Source organism: Palaemon carinicauda, unplaced genomic scaffold (genome assembly GCF_036898095.1).
Source record: "Palaemon carinicauda isolate YSFRI2023 unplaced genomic scaffold, ASM3689809v2 scaffold840, whole genome shotgun sequence".
Taxonomy (NCBI): domain Eukaryota; kingdom Metazoa; phylum Arthropoda; class Malacostraca; order Decapoda; family Palaemonidae; genus Palaemon; species Palaemon carinicauda.
In genome coordinates, this window is record NW_027172139.1 from 1 (window position 1) to 10,000 (window position 10,000).

At 33.7% G+C, this 10,000-nt stretch overlaps 1 long non-coding RNA gene across 1 annotated transcript in view; it reads right to left on the reverse strand.

Moving 5' to 3' along the window:
* Window positions 1-256: 256 nt before the first annotated feature.
* Window positions 257-10,000, reverse strand: part of LOC137637551 (uncharacterized) — a 33,205-nt gene continuing 23,461 nt past the window's right edge. Inside the window, exon 4 of the long non-coding RNA XR_011043700.1 lies at window positions 257-3,681. This is a non-coding gene — a long non-coding RNA (uncharacterized lncRNA). The remainder of the gene's footprint in view (window positions 3,682-10,000) is intronic.

Genomic DNA, 10,000 nt, shown 5'->3' on the forward strand with positions numbered 1-10,000 from the left:
TAAATATAATATATTAGTATAATAAATATAATGATAATATAGAAATAAGATAATATATATAATATAATAGAAGATACAGTATAATGCATAAATAGAAGATACAGTAATAATGTATAAATATAAGATACAGTATATAGTATAATAGAATATATAAAGAATATATAGATATGTATATAGATATATATATATATATATATATATATATATAATATATATATATATATATATATATATATATATATATATAAGAGTACAATAGCCATATAAAGACCACTTGCCTGACTTATTTTCCTTGAATCTAAACCACCTTAGAATGACAACTGAAAGTGCAAAGAAAATTTTGATCATGTTGATTCTAAGCAATGTCTGTATGATTTGGTTTCCACCACAAGGGAAATAAAAGTTTTAGATCCCTAATGCTTCAAGCACCAATTTTTTTAGAAGTTACCTAATAGTGACTTACTTCAAACCAGCAAGATATAAACTCCTCCCCTCATTTCGTATGCTTTATTCAACCCTTCCTCCAAACAGCTTGAAAATTTCGTGCAGTCATCAAAGTTTATGATTATTGTCCACCTAAGGAATCATTCTGGAAGCTGCCCTCTCAAATAAAATGAAATTTAAGTTATTTCCTAAAATATTTCCTCAATTAAAACTATAATACTTTATCAATGAAATAATTTCTCTAAATCTTTCTCAAAGACTACCAAGAAGTATGTCTTAACTAGACTGCCTTTCTAGAATGAATCTACTCGTATAAACTATCTCCTAGGGTCATTAAAAGCTATATCTACGTCAATCACTATTACTTTCGTTATGAAAGCACAAATTATTCAGTCATTTATAAATATACATTCCTTTAAACTTGTCCCTGAACTTTTCATCTTAAAATCCTGACCTGATAAACATCTGCATTTTCTTTCCTAAAATTCATATGGAGTCCCATTTAATAATAAAATTAATCAAAATATTCTACCTATAAGCCTGTCTTAATTATTTCAATTTAAACTTATAAATTTCTGTACTTTACCTTCTGTCATACTTCATTGACGCCATGACATTTTTCTTATCTATTCCTTCAAAACCACTGAACCTTTTATTTCTAGTTTTATAGCAACTCTTTCCTTATATCTTCCAATCAATACGTTCTTTGAGATTTTTGAACAAATAGTTCTTACATACATTCTTTCCTAGACCTTAAATCCAACAACTATCCTTAAGAATCTATAAATAATCTAATGATATTTCTTAATTTTTATCAATCCATTCTCTTAACTTATAACTCTACCATTAATTTATCAGTCTTAACTTCAAACCTTTTGAAAACTAAAGTCTTTAACAATTTATTCCCAGATACCTAAACTGAAGCTTTAAATTTCCTTATGTCTTTCCATCAAGTTATTTGACCTACATTATGTAATTAGTGATGTGAAGCAGATTACATAAGGTCATTACATGTAATATAGGAATGAAGACATTGCTTAAAATCAGTAATTTTTTAGTAAAACAGTAAAGTCATTCTATGGCTTACTACCCAAAATAACTCCAAGAACATCAAGTTTAGGACAATTTCTCAGCTATTTTGACAAGGATCTTACGTGTGACTGCTGGAATGTTCCACAAAGGATTTTTCTTTTAGAAAATTAATCAGGTTTCTTTTGAAAGCAAAATTTGAGAAGAAAATAAGTGGAGAATGGTGGATAAAAAATGACGTCTTAACTTTATTGAAATTAAAATACATTACATCCATTTTTTCTTCAACAGAACGGGAACTTACTGAAAACCTGAATTCTATGTTAGAGAGAGAGAGAGAGAGAGAGAGAGAGAGAGAGAGAGAGAGAGAGAGAGAGAGAGAGAGAGAGAGAGATTTAACATGCAATTTCTATCTGGTAATATCAGTAATACAACAGATCTTCATCATATACTACAGTATATGTAGACAGAATTTCAAAATTGCTATGATAATTTTAAACCACTTCACTTTAATTCTCACTGGCTTCTGGCATTGCATTTCAAAACTTATTAAAATAAGAACTATCTCAATCTTAATGTTATATTTTAAACTGTAAAATCACAAATGAAAAACACCGAAGACAAATTATTCATGCAGAAACTTAGTCAATTTCTTAATGAATCAAATAGATGGATTCGACAAGATTCTCTTTAGCAATTATCTAAATAAAAATAGCTATGGTATCAATGCTTGTACTACAGTATGGGGGTAGATAATATAAGATGAAATTCAGTAAGATTTTAGCCTATTTTGAATGTCTTTCAACGTGGGGACCAACTTCGACATCACGAATTCTCCAGTCATTAGTTAGGGCAACTAAAAGTTATCGAATAGAATGCTAATGTAATATTAAAGAAATAAGCTTAATTCCAAAATGAAAGAAGATACATTTAAACTTTAAGATAAACTATTAACCAAGTCTAAATGGGATGAGGTACGAAAGCAGACGAATAGTTAAGGAATGGTTTGAAGTTACAGTTCAAAGAATTTGAAACAATGCATATAATAGGTTTCAGATGTTAGAGCTTGGAAAACAAAGCTAATAACCCAGCAGTCACACGTACTGATACCTTGCTTAAAATAGGTACATAAATTCACAGATAATATTACTCATTGACTTAACACTCCAGAACAGGAATGTCAAACTTAAATCCTTTCGAGGGCCAATTATGCATTTGACTATGGTCTTGAGGGCCATCAAAGATGAGGTAATTATTTATTGACAAAGACTGAAGATTAAAAGGTTTATGCAGGTCATCGTACTTTACCAAAAATACATTTGGGTTCATCTTAACAGTTTCGTTAATTTTCCTCAGTTCTAACACTTCTACAGTTAAAAAATCTAGTCATCTCGAGGACCACAGGGCCACATCTGGCCAGCAGGCCTCAAGTTTGACATTTCTGGTCTAGAGAAAACTAAGACTTTAAATTGATGAAAAAGCTATAAGGGAATAATTTCAATGATATCTACAGGATTTTTTCTTTTGAAATGAAAGTACCTAGTCATGCTGTGTTTCCCTACTTGACAGGACACTTTCAAAGAATACCTTTAGTGATCAAATTCAGTTTCATGACGACTGAATTAATGCTTTAAATCATTTCATTCTTTTCTGCTTAGTTAATTATTAACCTTATTAAACAAACAATTACTGAAGCTTATATTAATCTTGTTCCTTGTAGGTTTGAACAACCTTAATACCTCAAACTACTTCCTTGCTCTATGGCTAATTTAACTTGACACTTCGTAGGAATATTCAGATGGTCTTAAATTAGAGAAGCTTAAATATCAAAACTTTAAATTCTTTCTGAGCTTAAAAAAGGAAAATACTTCAAATGTTCATGCCATGAAAACCAATTTTGGAAAATTTTTGACCATATGAAGTACTCAGATATGACTTGATAAGGCTTAAAGAAATTAATCAAATTTTAAAACTAAAATATGACTGATCAAAAGTAAATGTTCGGAGTGGAAATTCAATTCTTGTATGAAAAGTTTTAAGATTGGACTAATCTAAATAAATTTGGTCAAGAACAAGAAATATTTCTACATATAAGACACTCAAAAGGAAGTTGAAGATTCGGCTTGTTTACAGTAGCAGTTTTAGAAGGTCCATAAATTTCTATTTTTCTCGAAGAATTCCTCTCTTCTTGCCATGGATTCTTTAATCCTGTGAAAAGAAAATTGAAATATCAGTTTGACATATGAATGGTTATTTTTTCTACAAAAAATTTTCTGGACACTAATACACCTAGAGATCTATAGCATAAATTGCCCACTTATTCCAATACAATAATCATTTGCATGAACCCCTCAACAAATCTATCTATTTACCAAGGCACTTCCCCCAATTTTGGGGGGTAGCCGACATCAAACAAATAAAAAAAGGGGACATTTCCTCTCTACGTTCCTCTCAGCCTGACGGGGGATTCAGCTGAGTTTGGCTGGTACTGCTACTGCTCAACAAATACATACATACATATACCAAGGCACTTCCCTCAATTTTGGGGGGTAGCCGACATCAAACAAATGAAACAAAAAAGGGGACCTCTCCTCTCTACGTTCCTCCCAGCCAGACAAGGGACCCAACCGAGTTCAGCTGGTACTGCTAGGGTGCCACAGCCCACCCTCCCCCGTTATCCACCACAGATGAAGCTTCATAACGCTGAATCCCCTACTGCTGCTACCTCCGCGGTCATCTAAGGCACCGGAGGAAGCAGCAGGGCCTACTGGAACTGTATTTACAATCCTGTGAGACATCTGCTCAACAAATACCCGAAAGAAAGTCCTAAATCGAAGTAGTTTCAAATTTTCATCTAACCACAGAATTACTCCAATCATCTTTAAAATAAAACTCTCAAAACCTATACGTTCATCCCATACACATTTACTGTCCAAATCCACTGAATTACATCCTAAGATGTAAAGCTGTTCAGCTTCGTTGTATGGTTCAACTATGGATTAGGATCTCTTGCCTAACCGTAACATTAATCCTTTTGCAAATTTATCCTACATCAAATATCGCAAGAGGGTCTGCCCCTCTCTTTTATTCTTCTCCTGTACTTCTCTTTCTCCCTATTTCCTTAATCTTTCCCATCCCGAGTACCTGCCTTGGGGCTATAAACTGGATTGTATCCAGGGGTACTCTTCCTTTCCCCATATTCCCCACTTCCCTATCCTTATCCTTATTATATATCCTACATCAAGCCAAAAGCCTGTTCCAATGTAAACCAAGGGACAACTACGTATAATCTTAATCCATTAGACATACAGCTACTCAATGTTAACATTTATATTTACCCAATGAATAATCTACCATAGTTAAAGAGTGTGACTAAAGTGTCACACCTTAAACACAAGGTTTTAACAGCCCACTGAATATAAAGATTGTTTTTATTGGATAACCCATGCAGCAGCAGCATCAAACTATTCAACCTATTCTTCCATAACACTTTGACTTTGTTAGTCTACTAACCAAAAACCTTCCTACATTACTATTATCATAATAATATTAATTATTATTATTATTATTATTATTATTATTATTATTATTATTATTATTATTATTATTTACTTGCTAAGGTACAACCCTAGTTGGAAAAGCGGGATGCTATAAGCCCGAGGGATCCACCAGGGAAAATAGCCCAGTGAGGAAAGTTAAATACAAGAGAAGTAATTAACAAGCAACTATGTACGTCGTAGACTAAGTAACTTTATATATGAGTAATATGTATAGCAAAATTATATCTTGTCTTTCTACTTCTTACTCGTATTCATGATCATGTTCATGACGTCAACATTGGAATTTAATGTTTATCTTGTTAGTTCTCTTAAGTCAATTATGATAAATACACCAATTCTGTTTAAGAATTCAATAGATTGAGCAGTATTCAACCTCGAGATCAAATGGAAACCATTATCTAATTCTCACATTTAAAATAAGGGAAATTTAGTTTTTCTATCACCAGCATATTACCATATCACAAAAAACAATCGTGCCTACATATATTTGTTCGTTCATAATCAGGGCTCATGAGCTGTCCAACTCTATAGTCTCTAGGTCAGTGGTTCCCAAACTGGGGGAAATTTCCCCTTGGGGGGAAATTTGAAGCTTCCATGAGGGAAATAGTTAAACTACCTACTAACTAAACCAAGTGGAAAATGTGCACAAGAAGCAGCCTCACCCTTCTCAGTAATTTAATTCTAAAGTAGAAGAGCAAACTAAAGTCCTTTTATTTGTTATTAACCGGCTCTATGGCTATGCTTAGTTGTTACTAACAGCTCTCTATTCAATTTACTCTAATCATATGTTTATCAGTATATTTGCACATTTGAAAAATAAATTAGTAAATAGTCTCAAGTGTGTTTTAACTACTCTTTCCCTCATACACACGAAGGGGGAAATCTGGATGGCTGAACTGGGTGCAGGGGGGAAATGACAGAAAAAAATTTGGAAACCACTGCTCTAGGTTGTGAGGGGTGGGGGTGGGGGTGGGGGGTGGGGGGGGGGTGGGGGTGGGGGGGTGGGGAGTGGGGGGTGGGGGGTGGGGGGTTACATGTGAGGTGTATATATACCAAACATATGCCGAATAACTACCTGTTCATAATTAGCATTAATCAAATAATTCAACAAAATTCTTTCATCATGCAACCACAATATAGCAAAAGGTTAGGCAATTACAATATAGCAAAAGCTTTGGCAACCACAATATAGTAAAAGGTTAGACAGTCACAATATAACAAAAGGTTAGGCAACTACAATATAGCAAAAGGTTAGGCAACTACAATATAGCAAAGGGTTAGGCAACTACAATATAGCAAATGGTTAGGCAACTACAATATATCAAAAGGTTAGGCAACTACAATATAGCAAAATGTTAGGCAACTACAATACATCAAAAGGTTAGGCAACTACAATATATCAAAAGGTTAGGCAACTACAATATATCGAAAGGTTAGAATATATCAAAAGGTTAGGCAACTACAATATATCAAAAGGTTAGGCAACCACAATATGACAAAAGGTTAGGCAACTACAATATATCAAAAGGTTAGGCAACCACAAAATGACAAAAGGTTAGGCAACTACAATACATCAAAAGGTTAGGCAACCACAATATAGCAAAATGTTAGGCAACTACAATATATCAAAAGGTTAGGCAACTACAATATAGCAAAAGGTTAGGCAACCACAATATAGCAAAATGTTAGGCAACTACAATATAGCAAAAGGTTAGGCAACTACAATACATCAAAAGGTTAGGCAACCACAATATAGCAAAATGTTAGGCAACTACAATATAGCAAAAGGTTAGGCAACTACAATATATCAAAAGGTTAGGCAATTTATGAGATTTATATTCAACGTAGATTAATAGATTCGTTTAAATGTGAATTATCTTTTATAATTAGCATTGAGGATTCTAGTGGAATGTTAGTTTGGGCCTTTGAACTGTATCGTGGTCTTCCACTGCCTTGGGCTAGAGTTCTCTTGCTTGAGGGTAACACTCGGACACACTATTCGACCATTTCTCCTGTTTTTTTTTTTTTTTTGTTTTTTTTTTTTTGAAGTTTGAAGTTAATATTCTTAAAATATTTCCTTTTAATTGGTTATTACTTCGCTTATAGTTTATTTCCTGTCCTCACTGGACTTTTTCCTTGTTGGATTCTTTGGCCTTTTATCCTCTTTCTTTTCCCACAGGAGATGTGACTTAGCTAGTAATGATACAAATTTGGGTCTAGAGAAATTAACTAGACAAATTATTTAGCAATGAAGCATAAGCTGTCGGCGCTATGCATTTGGTCATTCCTTAGACAATGTTAAGTGGTGGCCTGTTGATAACGTCCTTGCCTGGTGATCGCCAGACTGGGGTTCGAGTCCCACTACATTCGTTAGTTTCTTTGGTCGATGCAACCTAACCATCCTTGTGAGCTGAGGATGGGGTGTTTGAGGAGCCTATAGGTCTACCTGCTGAGTCATCAGCAGCCATTGCCTGACCCTCCTTGGTCTTAACTTGGCGAGGGGACTTGGGCGCTGATCATATGTATACATGGTCAGTCTCTAGGGCATTGTCCTGCTTGCTAGGGCAATGTCAATATCCCTTGTCTTTAAACCTTTCAATGCCCAATTGAATCAACAGCTGCTAAAGACAGACTACAATACGACATTGTTCCTTTGGGTCGTAGTGAGAGATGGTCTCCCTATAGGCCTATAAGGGGTGAGTGACATAAGAAACAAAGGGATTAAGATGAAGCAAAGCTTTGGGCTTTTAAATTAACACTTATGGCAACCACTGTTGGTGATTATAGACTTATGATTATACGACTTCAATTAGTAACACTCCAAAATCAAACCATTGTTCTCTAGTCTTGGGTAGTGTCACTATTTTGGGTTAAGAGTTCTCTTGCTTGAGGATACACTATGGCACACTATTCTATCTTATTTCTCTTCCTCTAGTTTTGCTAAAGATTTTATAGTTTATTTTAATTGTTAATTACTTTTCTGGTTTCCTTATTTCCTTTTCTCACTGGGCTATTTTCCCTATTGGAGCCCCTGGGCTTATAGCATCCTGCTTTTATAACTAGGGTTGTAGCTTAGCAAGAAATAATAATAATAATAATAATAATAATAATAATAATAATAGTCTTTTACTCTACGTATATGACTAAATAAAGGGAAAGCCGTAGAAGATACAGCATTTGTCCATTTAAATTGAATTTTCCATTTCCTATATATCAAATACCAAAAGAATTGACTATTACTAGTGCTAGAATATTTCCCTATTCTAATATAATTAAAAGTTCCTGTTAGTAAAATCTCACACAGAAAAAAATAAGCGAATAAACTTTCTAAAGGTCGTTCAAAACTATACACTACGACTTAATTTGTGCCCAGGAAGGTGTTCACACACAAACAAAACACACAAACAAGGGGTAAAACATAACCTCCTTCAAATTTCGATGTGCAAGATATCCACAATTACGTAAATAAACGTAAAATATAATTAATGATTTGCAAATAGACTAAAATTATAAATAAAACTATAAAAATATCACGTTAAGACGTCATGAGAGTTTCAAACTAACCGATCGTAGATCGACGGCCTTTTCACCGAAGAAAATTCTATTAAATATTCAGATAATAAATTCATAAATTGCATCCAGATTAATTTTATATAAATGAATCATGAAAAATATAGAAAATTAATAAAATTTAGTAAAAACTAAGCGTGGAGGAAGAAAATAAGATATAGGAAAAATTGGGATACTGTCGGTGAAGAGACTATTTTGGTAACGGCCTTTTCGCCGATGACAACTCTAAAATTAGTTCAAATTTCGAATTCATAAACTGAATGCAGATGAATCATATTATGAAGATTAATATTAAAATATATGGAAAATGAAGAAAATATGGTAAAAGATAGTATAAATAAGCGTGGGGAAAGAAAATGAGATATGGGGAAAATTGTGAGATTGTCGGTGAAGAGACCATTTATGTTACGGCCTTTTCGCCAATGATAATTCCATTAACTTTCGATTTTGTTTAATTTATGAATTAAATTCAGATGATTCAGATTCTATATATGAATCAAATTCTATAGATGAATCATATTCTATGGATGAATCATGAATGATATTGAGAATTACATAAATATAGTACAAATCAGTGTGGAGAAATACAAAGCGATATGGGGAAATTATCGGCGAAGAGAACATTTTTCAAATTTGACTCTGTTACCCGAGGAGAGAGAGAGAGAGAGAGAGAGAGAGAGAGAGAGAGAGAGAGAGAGAGAGAGAGAGAGAGAGCCACCTTTCATATGTCCTTAGTACGATGACACAATAATTCCACTTGACTCTACATAGATTATATTAAACTAAATTACCTAGGTTGGGCATTGCCGTCTCAATACAACTGTAAATAACAGAGTTATTTGTATCCTCGACAGAATTTATCAACTCTATAAATTCGTAAAGAATTTTTCCGAGTCTATTCATTTACTGTGAGAGGCGAGAGCTTGGTGATTCGTTTACTGTGAGAGGGGAGAGCTTGGTGATTCATTTACTGTGAGAGGCGAGAGCTTGGTGATTCATTTACTGTGAGAGGCGAGAGCTTGGTGACTAGATGTTTGGACAGGTCAAAGGAACAAATATTAATAGCTGAGTGAATTGGTCTCAGGGGAAGGTTGTGCTCCTGTTGCCATCATTGCTGAAGCTGTTTCGTCTGACAAAATATGCCATCATTCTTCCACTTACGAACTCTGCAGTTTATTCTATTCTCCATTTTTCAAAGTGTGGAAAACTCTTACGGATTTGTAGAATTGATAAATTCTGTAGGGGATACAAATAACTTATGTGCAGCTTCGACATAGCGTTTTCACAAACATTCCTTTATAAGAAACAGAAATAATTCTTGAACAACTTTTCCCTAACCCAGAGGACATTTTCGAAGGTTAGAATAAATAAAAAAATAATTCAAAATCCTATTAGAA